Source organism: Diabrotica undecimpunctata, chromosome 2, assembly GCF_040954645.1.
Source record: "Diabrotica undecimpunctata isolate CICGRU chromosome 2, icDiaUnde3, whole genome shotgun sequence".
Taxonomy (NCBI): Eukaryota; Metazoa; Arthropoda; class Insecta; order Coleoptera; family Chrysomelidae; genus Diabrotica; species Diabrotica undecimpunctata.
The window spans coordinates 4,306,411-4,316,510 of record NC_092804.1 but is presented as its reverse complement, the minus strand read 5'-3'; the positions used below and the strand labels follow the sequence as shown (position 1 = coordinate 4,316,510).

The following is a 10,100-nucleotide window of genomic DNA, read 5'->3' as shown; positions in this document are numbered from 1 at the left end:
AAGTAAATGAGGAGAAAACTAAGATAATGGCATCAACGCCCAACAATAGAGCCAGAAACTTCGGCCACCAATTCACGGTTGATAACTCTACCTTTGAAGTGGTGGACAAATCCACATACTTAGGCTCCCTGATCACGAAGGAGAACGTCATGACGGAAGAAATCAAGCGAAGAATAATCCTAACAAACAAATGCTATTTTGGACTGAGTAGACATATGAAAAGCAGACAAAAAACAAAAGTAACCATATACAAAACCCTTATACAACCAGTGTTGACATATGGGTCGGAGACATGGACCATTTCCAAGGCAGATGAAAATCTCCTGCTTATATTTGAACGAAGGATCCTGAGAAGAATATTCGGTGGCATCTGTGAAAATGGTGTTTGGAGAAGGAGGTACTGTAACGATACGATCGTTAATAATCTAAAATTTTGAACGTTAGCAAACCGAATCCCTACATTAACTACTAATCTGCCGCCGTTGGAGTATGCAACCCACAATACGATCTCATATTTCATTATTATGATTATCGATATCGATGATAAGATAATCGATTCCCTCGTCAAAAGGGAAAAAGAATAATGTAATGGCCATTTTGTAACAGAACTTGAAGGAGATGAGTTGTTGAGTTTGCGGCAGGCAGTACTTGAAGGGAGTAAAAAAAGAATTTAAGTTATTTTATTGTTTTTTTGGGGGAAAGGTGAAGAATATTTTTATTGTTGTTTAAGACGTATTTAGTTTTGTGCATTAAGAAGTTACGTTGATTTATGGAAAATAAAACTCCCAAATAAGTTCTGGTAAGTTATCACACATCTTCCATTTAAATTTGCCAGTTCCCAATCATCTAAATCTTCTCAGCTTACTACAAATATCCAAATATCATTCCTATTTTTTTTTTATATATATATAGATACAAATTATAATATATTCCAGTGCAGTAACACTATATTTTTGAGCCAAGGTCACCTAATGGCAAATATATTCTAGTTTTTGTTACTAGAACAAAAACTATAGATATTAAATACAAGAACACAGAATAAAAAAGTTTTCTTTTCTTATAGCCTGCCGGCTCCAACTTCCAAGTTTGGAATTTCATTTTATTTGGAAAGAAGTTTTAATTTGGGAAGAATCACATTTTATTTGGGACAGAAGATTTTTTTTGATTTTGGGAAGAAGTACATTTTTATTTATGAAAAGGAGATTATTTGATTTGGGAGAAAGAACTACAACACTTGGTTGATCTGCCAGTCCTTAAAGGCTGATACACGGAGCATAGGCTGATCCATCTTAGAGCCATCCACTACCTGGACACTGGACAGCAGATTAAGTAACTCCCTTTCCAACAAAAGAGTTACTAAGCACCATTATATTTTATTAACTTTATCATTTAAATTTCAATTTTTTTATAATATATACTTGGATACTTAGGCCTTCAGTCTAAGTGGGTTACAAACAGGTTTGTGCACAATCCCTGGGTAGTACCCTCAACTTGTTGAATCTTTTTACTTGTTTAAATTTGTCATTCTCTATTTACTTTGTATTTATTTCGTTATTAATATTTTACATAACCCTTATGATAAGTGGTCAGGATACATTATCCCATTTTATGATTACTAGTACGTACCTTTATTTTGTTAAATTGATGTTTGTATTGTTCTACTGTCTTAACTGACTATTCTCATATTTTAAACTGCCCTTTTGTAACTTATATAAGTACTTAATTGTTTTATAATATTTTAATTATTATTTACTCCAAGTGAGTTATCCAACCAATAATCCCAGACCATTTTACCTCATTGCCAGAGGACAGTGTAAATCAATTGTTGTATATAATTATTATATTTTGGGTCATTTTTTTTAGGTAACTGTTTTTTTTTGTAAATATATTTTGGGGATATATTTTAATAATTGGTTAGGGTATATAAGTATAGGGTTGGGATAGTACATAAGATTTGAATATAGTGTATAAAGCATTTCTGATTTTTATTTGTTTCCTATCATTTATTTTTCAGTTAGTATATAATTACATATATCCCAAATTGGAGTGATATTCAAAATTCACCCTGGCGCCCATCTCAAGATCATCTTAGGATTGATCTAACTATCTTAGGTTACTACAGGCAAGCAAACGTGCCAACCTCCTCTCTGAGCACTACTCTCATTCTTTTGAGCTAAGCCTATTCTATTGTAGTACTTCAAGTAAATTTTATATTTTCTTTGTATTGGTTACATTCCCTGTTATTTAATCTTATTAAAATAATAATTGATTAATTTTAAATTTTATTTAACCATAAATCTTACTTAATTTCTAATATTGGCTTCACCATCTCAGGCTTTTCCTTTTAATGTGCAACAATAAACAGTATCCTTTTTTTTTATCGGTAACAGTACAACTACGAGATATATCACATATATAAACATATATTTGGTGGTAAAGACGTAGTATCCTTTATAAAAATAGGAAGACTAAGATGGGCTGGACATCTGGCAAGATCACAGCAGAACAACCCGCCTAGAAGAATCCTTATGTCACAACCTGTGGGAAGTAGAAGTAGGGGTAGGCCACAACTCAGATGGAGGGATGGTGTAGATGAGGATGATAGACAAATAGGCGCAGCAAACTGGCAACAGTTGGCAATGGATAGAACTGACTGGCGTTATAGACTTGGGAAGGTCGAGGCTCTTTTATAGGTCTGTAGCACCATTGATGATGATGACTTACAACTTTATCAGATAAATCCTCAAGGACCGTCAAGCCAGGACACATAATTCTCCCGCAACAAAAACAAGATCTGCTGGAACAGATTTACAAAATGGTAAATCAAAAAGGTACCAACTATAAATTATGAAATTAATAAAGAAAATTTAGAAACTGAGTGCCCAGAATAGAGATAAATTTGCCATATTGATCGCCAACCTCAACAGAGAAGGCACTTAGGAGGAGGGAGGAGTGCATACTATAGAAACGTATAGTACGTATAAAAAATGTAAAGCAATTCGTTCACCGGTGTCAATAGTGGCACATCCAAAAAATCACTCAATTTTATTAATGTTTATAATTGTGCAGCAATAGTGATGATGTCAGTATAAATGTTTTGTTTTCGTTTATATTCGTTGTTTTAGTACTTGTGCCGAGATTAAATCATAACCTGGCGCTTTTCGTGAGTTTTATCATTTCTTTCTTGACTTATGTAGGAGTAAAACTTTTAATTGGGAGTTTGACATGCTGCGCTAATTAGTTCTTCCACTTTTTAATCGGGGTCTGTCATTACCAGTCATCTGATGGTTGTTTTGAAAACATTTCACTATTCTAAAATTTTTTTATTCAAATATGGAGTAATCATCTTATAAAGGCATTTTTGTAATAATTATTATGTATTTTGCGTTTTGGGCATTTTTTTTGGTTAGGTATATATGGGCAGTCAACCTGCCTAACATTTTAGCATTATGGCAATTTTAAAGTCAAAATTTACGTAGGTGTTTATTTATGAACGTATTGTAGGACATGTTACTCTGTATATTTTCTACTACTACTAAGGATTTCCACAGTTTTCACTGTCTTCCTTCACTCAACCGTTTTCTCCAATTTTCCCTGTCATTCCAGTCTCCATCTCGCAGGGTTCTTTTCTCCATAGCCTCGTCGATTTCATCTCTGAATGACCTTCGGGGTCTTCCTCTCTTTCTTCTTCCAATCGGGCTCCATTCTGTGATTTTGTTTATCCAGCGTCCTCTGTATATTTTCAAACCAGTATAAAAATCTGTGCTATTCTCCCTGTACTATATTATAACGTACACAATAACATTTAAAATAACAATTAAAATTCATCCTTGCAAGGTCAAACCGATTAAATCCTCATATTTGTATGGTATTTTAATACATCTGTAACGGTTTAATTGCACTCAAGTCATTACAATTTTAATTATAGAACACCTTTGCAAACGAAATTAGCAGAAAACCACAACCACTCGTTATTATTCCATTATGTAACGCGAATTGCATAAAAGTGCATGGCGCTAATTGCACACAATAAATAACTTTCAAAATAAATGTACTGAGTGTTCGCAACAGGTAAAAGAGTAGAAGAGTGAAATTAAGAATCTTTTTACTAAAATCATGAATGTGTTGCTTGTGTGAGTCCATTTCAAAAGGTAAAAGAAATAATAAGTTAGACTTACTCACAATCAATTTAATTTAACTAATCGGACGACCGGTTTCGCTTTCTATAATATGCAAAGCATCTTCAGGTCACGATACAAAGTTAAAATGCTGAAAATAATAATCCCATATTAGGGTGTTGTCTAATAAAGATAAAAACAAAGATAAAAACATAGGTAGGTGATATAAATTATATAAATTACAGTAATTATGCCCCAGTAAACTTAATCCCCATGGATTAAGTTTTTGTTCACTGGATTCATTAACATGTTACTATAAACTACATTTTCCTAAAACTATATAAAACATCAGTATTGAACTGGTATGGTGCCTCAACTTATTTAACCCAAAATTATTATTACACCCCATCCGGTTGCGACATACACTCATTTTACAAAATATTTAATTTCAAATTAACACGTGGTTTGATTGTTCCCAACACAACATGGTAAAGTCGTTCAGACTAGCAGTATTAATTAAATATAATTTTGTTAATCCTAATAAGTAGCTAATCTACATTTTCAAATAGAAATATTATATTTTAACTATAAACTGTTTTAAATTTAAAATTGTTAAAGTGTCACAGAAATTATTGTACAAACTCACCATTGTTCGGGTCGGTGTGATGATACTTCTTCATGGTATTAGAAAATTGAAATAAGAATAATTTTACTTTACACCGGTTTAAATAGAGAACCTTTTACCTGTTGGTATAACCAATTTCCGGTCCCAACTGTCAGATATTAAAATTACCAACTAATTTTTGAATACTTAATTATTCAGTCAATTTCTTTAATTTTCTTTAATTTATCAATAATTTTATCAACAATGGTTTATTTACTTATTATTTAAGTTCCATATTAATATATCAGAATTGGAATAAATATTTAAAAATACTTATACACACCATGACAGATGACTCACACCAACAATTATTTCAAAGAAAGTTTGTAATTTTGTTATACATTATACATGTTCATTACAAATGTACATATTTAATTTAATTAACAAATAATCACTTAAGTTTGTTCTGTAACTTTGACTAAGCTGAGTTTGTTATCATAGAATAAGTATTACAATTATTTATATTGTTACATTGAAATCAATTATTTAAAGTTTGTTAAAGTATGCCAATATTAACACATCAAATAACTTTAATATCTAAAATTAAATAATTTTAGATTTTTATTAATATCAGCTTATTTCATAAACTGGATAACTTAATTTACAGCATTTAAAATAGAAGAAGAACTGTCACACTTTAACCTACATTTGTCAAGTTTACCTCTAAAATCTGATATACAGCACATAAAAAACTCATTGTCTCCTATTAAGAAATGTAGTTCTTTTGGAAATCCACTCCTTTTAAATTAAATGTCTGTTTCGTCCCCCGTTTTTTTAAGTGTCTTCTGTGTGTTTCTGTGTGTGTAATTGTGTCTTAATTTAATTTTAACATAAAAATTTTTGGACTTTACAATAATATGCCAGATATTGCAACAACTTTATCAAAGAAATTTTGATAACTACAAGATTATACTATTGCACACCCACACAATCTGTACATCCATTGAAGATCATACAATCTGTCTCCTCAAGAACTTCCCCGTTTATTGTTAAATAATTACAATAGTTGACCTGAGCTCTCCAATCTACAATCCAAGATAGTTTGAACCATGTTCTTTCAACCATCAACTAATAGAGTACCGGCATGTAAGTAATGTTTATTTATTGGTTTATTTATTAATTCATTACAGTTTAATAGACTATGTTACCAATTTGTGGGTCGTACCTTGTCTGCTTAAACTTTTTATTCATTTATAAAACCACAGACATGTAATATTGGCATAATTACTGTAATTTATATAATTTATATCACCTACCTATGTTTTTATCTTTGTTTTTATCTTTATTAGACAACACCCTAATATGGGATTATTATTTTCAGCATTTTAACTTTGTATCGTGACCTGAAGATGCTTTGCATATTATAGAAAGCGAAACCGGTCGTCCGATTAGTTAAATTAAATTGATTGTGAGTAAGTCTAACTTATTATTTCTTTTACCTTTTTAATCTTTTTACTTTTTATCGATCGATGAAGCGCAACGTCGTATCGATGTGGTTTCGCACCCATTTAGGCGCAAAATTTCGGGCCAATGCTTTTTAAATGCATCCATTTTTTTCGAATCCTGAGAAAACTAATAAGTATTTTTGAAAAATTTAAACGTAGAATGAAAAAATTCATTATTGCTGAGGGCCGAAAGTCCCTGAAAACTTCTATAATATTTATTTTAATAAGTTACAGGGGTGAAAAAGAAGAGAAAATTTACTATGATTTTTAATTTCAAATATCTGATTCAAAAAAACTTTTTGTTTATTCTAAGGGACTTTCGGCCCTCGGTAATAATGTAATCTTGTATTCAGCGTTTAAATTTTTTAAAAATATTTGTTGGTTTTCTCAGGATTCGAAAAAAATGAATGCATTTAAAAAGCATTGTTATTTGACACTGTTGCGCTTTATTTGACACTGTTGGCGATATTTTTGCCATTCTGGCATGTATCCAATGTTGTCCGTACGCACAGAATTTAACGGTATCTCTGGACGTCTTGCAGGAGTTCTTGTTCTTTTTGTTGGTGTTGGGTTTGTTCCATAGGTTAACACAGGTGGAGTTCCTTGATGACTATACGTTGAAGTTCCTTGATGACTAGACGTTGGAGTATCATTTTGTCCTACTGGACGACCTCTCTTTCTTGGTAGTGACTTCCCAGATTTACATAAATGTTCAGAAACGGCTTGTTTGAAGTCAAATAATTTTATATAGCAATTTTGTTCATTTTTCTACGCCAAAGTATCCATGCGTTCACAACACATAGATCCAACAGATGAAAAAAAAAGTTTATACCATTTTCTTGATCTTAGATGGATTCTGTAAAGCCCCAGCATTAAGTCTAATAAGTCCACTGCTCCCATCAGCTGATTATAAACTTCAACAGCTTGAGGGCATGGAATCTCTTTGTACGTTTTCTCTTTTCGGAAGTACCTACCTTTTATGGTTCTAGATTCACTACCAACATAAGTTAATAACATATTTACTGGCTTATTATCGAACCAAGTTATTAGACTTATGTTTACGTCTTCAACAAGAGCAACTTTTTCTACAATGAAAGCACGTACTTTTTTCTTTATTTCTTTTTCGGATGAGATTCCTGAATTTAGAACATGCTTTAATCGAACCTTACCTAAAGGCAACAATCCAGTTTTTGTAAGATAAATCTGTAATTTTGGACTATTAAACTAGTTATCGAATTCGTTAAACTTCAGAGACTTCGCTGGGCTGGTCATGTAGTAAGAATGGAGACAGAAAGATTGCCGAAAAGAGCCCTTGATAGTAAAATGCAGGGAGCAAGACCAAAAGGAAGGCCACGGAAAAGATGGGAGGATGAAGTGGCAGCGGACGCGCAAAATTTGCTAGACGTGAGAACTTGGAGAAGATCGGCGCGAGACCGACAAGGTTGGAGGCATAGTTTGCAGGAGGCCAAGGCCCGATTTGGGTTGTAGCGCCATTGGAGAGAGAGAAACTAGTTATCGAAAAATATTTTATGACTAACGTTCTTCGGCACTGTCTCTGTCAGTCTAGTGACAATATTTCCACTGACTCCTAAATTAGACGCTCCATTTGGAAAAGTATTGCTTTGTTCACCAGCAAAAATATCAAAGTCATAACTAAAACTTGATACACCATCAAATACTTGATTTTTGTATCCCCACTTGTGAGATTTTGCCGGATTATATTGTTTGAAGTGGTGCCGGCATTTCGTAGGGATAATTTGTATGTCAACATCTAGATGTTCCTCCTTGGGAACCAGTAAAAAGAGTTGTTTAATCTTGTCTAATAGAGGTCGAATTTTGAACAGTTTATCATTTTATCATGGACTGGATTACCAACAGGAACGGAGTTACTATTATTACTATATGAAGGTGTTCCTTTGTAATATCCCATCTATTGCAGGTCATGGATTGAAATACTTGTGGTTGACCTACAGTTGCATTTCAGTAAAGTCTCAATGATGGTAATTTCACCAATGACATAAATATTACAGTTCCTATGAATTGCTTTATTTCGTTTTCGGTAATATTAGCAGGTTTGTTTATGTTAACCTGCAGAGCTTTATGTTTGATTGTTCAACAATCATGGATATTAATTCTTTTGGAAACAAAAACAAGAAGAAACCTGCAGGAGTTTCTAACTCAAGGATACATTCAAGTAGCTCTACAAGGCCTTTAAATGCACAATCACTTTTATTAAAATGCTTCAAATCGCCTGATTCCCATATTTAGGTTTCTTTTTTTTTGTTGACAATTCTATTTATACCAGAGCAAATAGGTATATTCATCATCACATCATATAACGGGGGTCCTACGGCGATTGCCGCTTCCCGCATTTCAGCCTCCATCTTTTCCTATCTCTCCAATCTCCCTCTTCTAAGCCTCTAGATTGCATTGTTTTTGTAATTTCTCTTCTCCAGGAATTTGGTGGTCTTCCCCTTTTCCTTCTTTCTGGCGGAACATACATTAAGGCTTTCTTTGGCCACCGCTCCTCCTCCATTCTCATCACGTGACCATACCATTGTAATTGCCTTCCTTGTATTCTATCTGAAAGAGTATCTCTAATTCCTGCACGGTTTCGTATTTCCTCATTCCTGATTCTTTCCATTCTCGATACTCGACATGACCTTCTAAGATAATCCATTTCCACAACGTCTACTTTATCTCGTTCATTCTTTGTCATCGTCCAACATTCGGCACCATATGTGGTAATTGGTTCTACAATTGCTCTGTATACGCGAAGTTTGGTATGCATCTTTATTTTATTAGACCACAGTAATGAATTCAGTATTCGGATGCATTTTTTCCCTTGGGTTATTCGGTTTTGTACATCTATCTTAACTCTGCCATCTGCTGATATGATGCTTCCTAGATATTTATACTGGTTGCAGCCTTTTATGACTGCGTTTTCAAGCCTCAGATCTGTGGTATTTCCTCCAATTTTTAAATATTCTGTTTTGCTTATGTTTACAGTAAGCCCCCATTTGGCATATTCCTCAAACAATTTTCGATTCATATAATTTATATCTTCCTCATCGGTTGCAACCACCACCTGATCATCTGCAAACAACAATGTATACAGAGTTTCTTGTCCCACTTCGATGCCCATAAATCTACATTTATTTCTCCAATTCCTCAATGCTTCTTGGACGTATATTTTAAAGAGTGTCGGTGACAAACACCATCCTTGCTTTAGGCCTTTAGTGACTTTAAATTCATTTGAGGTTCTGGTTCCAATTTTTACACAACTAACTGCATTTTCGTACAATTTATATATCGCTCGGATATACGTCGAATCCAATCCGGACCTTTTGAGGACCTCAAACATTTTCTTTAACGGGACACTATCATATGCTTTCTCAAGGTCTATAAATACCAAATGGGTCTCTCTACTTCTTTCGACACGCTTTTCAATTATTTGTCGTAGGATAAATATATTATCAAGGCAGGATCTCCCGGTACGAAAGCCGCTTTGTTCTTCAATATCTTGTATCTGTCTTTCAACCCTCTTCTTTAATATTCTGCCGTACAACCGGCCCACAGAGCTCGTCACACTAATACCTCTATAATTGGAACAGTCTCTTTTATTCCCTCTCTTATATATGGAGCTTATATAAGATTTATTCCAATCTCTAGGAATTTCCTGGTCTCCACACATACATTTATTGAAAAGGTCTACTATTAATTCTAAAAGTGCAGTCGGCCCATATTTAACCAGCTCTATGGGAATGTCTCCAGGCCCTGCGGCTTTTCCGTTTTTAACCTCTTTTAAGGTTTCCGTCAATTCAGATAATGTTATTATAGGGATTTCCTGTCTTTCGTCTCTGTTGTCTATTA

General features: G+C 33.5%; 1 long non-coding RNA gene across 1 annotated transcript; it reads left to right on the top strand.

Moving 5' to 3' along the window:
• The first annotated feature begins 407 nt into the window (after positions 1 to 407).
• LOC140433145 (uncharacterized) lies at positions 408 to 1,975 on the top strand. The gene is made up of 2 exons (XR_011949876.1): positions 408 to 799; positions 1,064 to 1,975. It is a non-coding gene; the product is annotated as an uncharacterized lncRNA (long non-coding RNA).
• The last annotated feature ends 8,125 nt before the right edge of the window (positions 1,976 to 10,100 follow it).